Below are 6,839 nucleotides of genomic sequence, written 5' to 3'. Positions count from 1 at the left end.
ATCATTCCATCCGCACCACATGTGCCAGTGGCATGCCGTGCCAGCCACATCTTCCCGCCAAGGAATGCCAACCATGCCAGTCGTACCACCGTGCCTATGGAAAACCATGCCAGCCGCACCACATGTTCCAATGGCATGCCGTGCCAGCCACATCTCCGCGCCAAGGCATTCCAACCATGCCAGCCGCACCACCGTGCCAATGGAAAACCATGCCAGCCACGTCTCCACGCCAAGGTGATAGGATGCGGAGATACCTATATAATAACCGCAATCGCACGGTGTCTAACTAGTAGACAGAGGCAAGTACGGGTCGTTTCCACAGGGAGCGATGGAAATACCGTAATCAATATCTCTAATAAGATTAACCAACAATGATGTTTTTGGATTTTAGAATTAAGGATTTAAAAAGAACGAAACAAAAGAAACGAAGATTTACAAAACACAATGACAAGGAGTCTGTAACCAGGGTCTATGAATTCCACTTCTATTTATAATTGTCCATCGAAAAGAACTCTAATTCCAAATATGTGTTTATAGCTTTGTTCTATTACAACACCTATTATTAATATAATTTCCGATCATAAACTCGCATCTCCTAAGTATAGTCCATCAAATTTCTAAGCATGACCTATCAAATTATAATGACGAGCGAATTATCGAAAACAAAATTTATAGATTCACAATTATTATTTGCTTCTTCTAAGCATAACCCATCAAAAGAATCAACCTAAGCATGGATTATCAAATACTAACACATAAAATTGTAAACTACAAGAATTAATGAACTTAGCCTATTGTGTCGTACAAATCCGGTGAGACAACAACATGTATTCTTTGTAAAATCAATAAACCATAATTATTGGATTTCGAAATTCAATTCATATAGCCTAATACCAAGTTATTCAGAATCGATTCAAATGGTCTTAATGATAGGAGTAGTTTTCTCCATAAAACCCTAGCTTCAAAATATCTAGCAAGACATGAATTTCTCAAAAGCCATAAACATATTATAAAGAATCGAATCAATCGCTAACTAATCAAATGGAAATGAGATCAAATACTCCAAACCCTTATTTTCCAGTTGCGGCACTGTCTCCTTTTCCCTTCTGTGGTTTTGGATCTGCAGCCGCAACACCCAGTTATCCGAACCTCCACGACCGCTCCAAGTTCCACCTCTCTGGCCGCCCGGCCTCCTCTCTCCAAAACAGAACTCCAATACTCCAGATAAATTTCTTGCTGACAACCACTACTGCCTGCACTTCCTGAAGCCATTAGAACACTCAAACTTTGGCCATGAGAAATTGTTGTGACTGGATTGAATTGAAGTAAAACTCTCTAATCATCAGTATCTCTGCCTTGTTTTCGCTCCATTACTGATTTCAATTCCACCAAGAAATGAAGACAAAAATTGCTCCTCATAATGGCCACCTCCTTGACACTTTCTTTTGTTCGATATAAAAATATGAAATGTGAGGGATAGGTGGACAGGTCACTTGCTTATCTCCTCTATTGGACTTGTTTTAGGGTGCACTCCATGTGACAACAAATGCTAAAAGAAACTGACTTTCATTTTGGTATCACTGAACGTGATGGCTAGGTGGAGGTGTGGTAAACGTACTGCATTTTTGGTCAAAGAAAATCTCTTTGCTTCTCTTGATAATTTATTGTCCAGGGAATCAAGTAATCAAGCAGGTGTCCGTGACACATTAACTCGGAACGAACTCCATCTGTGAGCCACTTTGGTGATTTTCGCCGCAAACGCCATTTAAGCTTCAATTTAGTCGTTTATTTTCCGAACGATCAAATTCACTTGTACTTTCTACAAAAGCACTAAAATAGTGTTATTAGTTAAAATATCGAGTCCTAACTAATATAAATATGGGTATAAAATATAGCGCTTACGTGCTTATCAACACCCCCACACTTATATTTTGCTAGTCCTCGAGCAAAACAAAAAATTGACCTGCTACACAGCTGGTCATATAATAAGAGAGAAAGAGAGACCCGCAACACAACTTGTCATTTTTTTTAGACCCGCTACACAACTGGTCATAGAATGAAAATTTGCAACACCATACACAAGACCCGCTGCACAGCTGGTCATAGAAAATACCCTATAAAAGACCCGCTACACAGCTGGTCATAACCCTAAAAATCATAATGATAATAAATTTTTTTCTAAGACCCGCTACACAGCTGGTCATCATTTTTATTTTTATTTTTTTGTAGACCCGCTAAACAGCTGGTCATCATATTTTTTTTTAAATTTTTTTTTTAATTTTCAAAATACTTAACGAAAGTGCCACTCCCCCACAATTAAACATTACATTGTCCTCAATGTAATTGAGTCATCCAACGTAGAATTTAAAATGAGAAATTCAAGCAAACAAATAAAATATAGAGGAAAGAAAACAAATCTGATAGGTTGACTCCCATGAAGCGAAATGGTATGGGTTGACTCCCATAAAGCACTTTGTCTCCCTGCTTCCGCACATAAAGAACCTCAAACATGGTGAGTTTTCACCATAGTAAGCAGCAAAGCATATATATAAAGTCTGAAAAGTTGGGGATCAATCCAACGAATCAGGTCAGCTGTAAATATGAACCTACAAACACTAAAAACATCTGAAAAGATGTGTAAATCTATTCCCAATAGAAAATAGTCCTTAGTCGAGATAATTAAATCACTCACATGGACAAAAACATTGAATATATATTAATTTCAATTGGGGAAACATGCTCTAAATCAGGCTCAAGATCAGCTGAAATAACTTCCGTCGACACAATATCTTCACTAGAAATCAGAGAAAGTAATGAATTGACATTGTCAAAAGGCAAAGAATCATCAAACTCAACACAATGATTTAAACATGTATGTAATGGTTCAAGTTTATCAAAATCAGTAACTCTTAAATCTGGTTCTAAGTCCGCGGAAATTATTTCCGTTATGGAGTTACCTTGATTAACCATTGGAGGGCGCAATGCATTGACAATGTCAATAAGCATAGGATTATCAGAATCTTCAAATTGGGCTAAACAAACTGAGATTGGTTCAAAATCAGCAGTAATCTGACCAGTACCAATCGCCTCCACATTCACATCCGCAATAAGGAAATCACAAGATGAGTCAACAAAACAAGAGCTCAATGGAGCAACAATATCATGAATAATCGCCTCATTATTGTCTGCAACTAAGTGACTTATAGGAAACTCTTTATTTGAATGATTAGAAAATATCTCATTATGCACGTCTGCTGTCTCTAAGTCATCAGACTCAACAATAGTATCTTCTTTATAAATATGTTCTTCTAAATCATCATTATCTGAATAAATGGTGTCTCTAAGACAACTCTCGTCCTTTTGAATAGACAAATAATCAATTAAATGATCATGAGTTGGGTAAGATACAATAAATTCAGATATTATATCGGTATTATAATTCCTAAAATCACTTCTAATGTCAAGTTCATTTTCACACTCATGGTATTGGGGTTGATACTCATCTGAATGACCACCCATAGAGAAATTACGTGGATTCCAAGTTCCATACCAGAGACGATTATAAGCAAGAACTTCCTTATACCGTGACCCATACATGTATTCACCAAGCGTCATAGACGACGTCTCGCGCAAAGCACTTATCGTTCTCAAAAAGGCTCCTGAAATAAAATTCTGAAGCACAAAACAAGTCAAAAGGAAAAAGAAATCCTAAAAAATAAAAAATAAAAATACTGTACAAAAAAATAAATAAATAAACAGCTAACTATTTACAAAATCAAAAATACTAATTACAATATTCCACAGCCGCTCCCGGTAGCGGCGCCAAAAATTGATAGGATCCGGAGATACCTATATAATAACCGCAATCGCACGGTGTCTAACTATTAGACAGAGGCAAGTACGGGTCGTTCCCACAGGGAACGATGGAAATACCGTAATCAATATCTCTAATAAGATTAACCAACAATGATGTTTTTGGATTTTAGAATTAAGGATTTAAAAAGAATGAAACAAAAGAAACGAAGATTTACAAAACACAATGATAAGAAGTCTGTAACCAGGGTCTATGAATTCCACTACTATTTATCATTTTCCATCTTAAAGAACTCTAATTCCAAATATGTGTTTATAGGTTTGTTCTATTGCAACACCTATTATTGATATATTTTTTGATCATAAACTCGCATCTCCTAAGTATAGCCCATAAAATTTCTAAGCATGACCTAACAAATTATAATGACGAGCGAATTATCGAAAACATAATTTACAGATTCACAATTATTATTTGCTTCGTCTAAGCATAATTCATCAAAAGAATCAACCTAAGCATGGATTATCAAATACTAACACATAAAAATGTAAACTACATGAATTAATGAACTTAGGCTATTGTGTCGTACAAAGCCGGTGAGACAACAATATGTATTCTTTGTAAAATCAATAAACCATAATTATTGGATTTCGAAATTCATATAGCCTAACACCAAATTATTCAGAATTGATTCAAATCGTCTTAATGCTAGGAGTAGTTTTCTCCATAAAACCCTATCTACAAAATATCTAACAAGACATGGCTTTCTCAAAAGCTATAAACGTATTATAGAGGATCGAATCAATCACTGGCTAATCAAATGGAAATGGAAATGAGATCAAATACTCTAAACCCTTATTTTCCAGTTGCGGCACTGTCTCTTCTTTTCCCTTATGTGGTTTTGGATCTGCAGCCGCAACACCCAGTTATCCAAACCTCCACGACCGCTCCAAGTTCCACCTCTCTGATCGCCGGCCTCCTCTCTCCAAAACAGAACTCCAATATCCCAGATAAATTTCTTGCTAATAACCACTACTGCTTGCACTTCCTGAAGCCATTAGAACACTCAAACTTTGGCAATGAGAAACTGTTGTCACTGGATTGAAGTAAAACTCTCTAATTATCAATATATCTGTCTTGTTTTCGCTCCATTACTGATTTCAATTTCACCAAGAAATGAAGACAAAAACTTCTCCTCATAATGGCCACCTGATTGAGACTTTCTTTTGTTTGATATAAAAATATGAAATGTGAGGGATAGGTGGACACGTCACTTGATTATCTCCTATATTGGACTTGTTTTAGGGTGCACTCCATGTGACAACAAATGCAAAAAGAAACTGACTTTCATTTTGGTATCACTGAACGTGATGGCTAGGTGGAGCTGTGGTACACGTACTGCATTTTTGGTCAAAGACAATCTTTTTGCTTCTCTTGATTTGCTTCTCTTGATAATTTATTGGCCAGGGAATCAAGTAATCAAGCAGGTGTCCGTGACACATTAACTCGGAATCGAACTCCATCCGTGAGCCACTTTGGTGATTTTCGCCGCAAACGCCATTTAAGCTTCAATTTAGTCGTTTATTTTCCGAAAAATCGAATTCACTTGTACTTTATAAAAAAACACTAAAATAGTTTTATTAATCAAAATATCGAGTCCTAACTAATATAAATATGGGTATAAAATGTAGCACTTACGTACTTATCACAAGGCATGCCAACCATGCCAGTCGCACCACATGTGCCAATGGCATGCCGTGCCAGCCACATCTTCGTGCCGAGGCATGCCAACCATGCCATCCGCACCACATGTGACAATGCCATGCCGTGCCATCCGCATCTCCTCGCCAAGTCATGCCGACCATGCCAGCCGTCCTAACTTTCCATGCACAACGCAGGCTGCCAAAACGAAGGGTTGCAACAATCAACGACCACCCTTCCGCCTGAGATGAAAATCTTAGCCGTCCAAGGTCGCCAGCTAACGCGTGGTAACCTTTGGCCCAACGCCAATCCCTAATTTTGGCCGCGCCTAAACTATGCCAAAACCCTAGCTTGGCCACGCCTAAACCATGCCGGCCTTTCCTTCACGGCTGCCAAAACAAAGGGTTACAATAATCGACGGCCATCTTTCCATCTGAGATGCAGATCTTAGCCGTCCAAGGTCGCCAGCTAACGCGTAGTAACCTTTGGCCCAACGCCAATCCCTAATTTTGGCTGCGCCCAAACTATGACAAAACCCTAGTTTTTGGCCGCGCCTAAAGTATGCCAAAACCCTAGCTTGGGCACGCCTAAATCACGTTGGCCTTTCCTTCACGGCTGCCAAAACAAAGGGTTGCAACAATCTATGACCACCCTCCCATCTGAGATGCAGATCTTAGCTGTCCAAGGTCGCTAGCTAATGCGTGGTAACCTTTGGCCCAACGCCAAGCCCTAATTTTGGCCGTGCCCAAACTATGCCAAAACCCTAGTTTTTGGCCGCGCCTAAACTATGACAAAACCCTAGATTGGCCACGCCTAAACCATGTCGTCTTTTCCTTCACGTCTGCCAAAACAAAGGGTTGCAACAATCGACGACCACCCTTCCATCTGAGATGCAGATCTTAGCTGTCAAAGGTCGCCAGCTAACACGTGGTAACCTTTGTCCCAATGCCAATTCCTAATTTTGGTCGCGCCCAAACTATGCCAAAACCCTAGTTTTGGCCGCGCCTAAACTATGCCAAAACCCTAGCTTTGGCCGCGCCTAAACCATGACGGCTTTTCCTTCACGGCTGCCAAAACGAAGGGTTGCAACAATCAACGGCCACCCTTCCATCTGAGATGCAGATCTCAACCGTCCAAGATTGCCGCGCCAAGACATGTCAACCATGATATCGCTCCACATGTGACAATGTCATGCCATCCACATCTCCGCGCCAAGGCATGCCAACCATGCGAGCCTCACCGATGTGCCAAAACCATGCCAGCCTTTCTTCCACGCCGTTGGCTGCCAAATCGAAGGGTTGCGACAATCAACGGCCACCCTTCCATC

This window comes from Papaver somniferum, chromosome 6, assembly GCF_003573695.1.
Source record: "Papaver somniferum cultivar HN1 chromosome 6, ASM357369v1, whole genome shotgun sequence".
Lineage (NCBI taxonomy): Eukaryota > Viridiplantae > Streptophyta > Magnoliopsida > Ranunculales > Papaveraceae > Papaver > Papaver somniferum.
The sequence above is the reverse complement of the archived record's forward strand: the minus strand, read 5'-3'. Positions refer to the sequence as shown.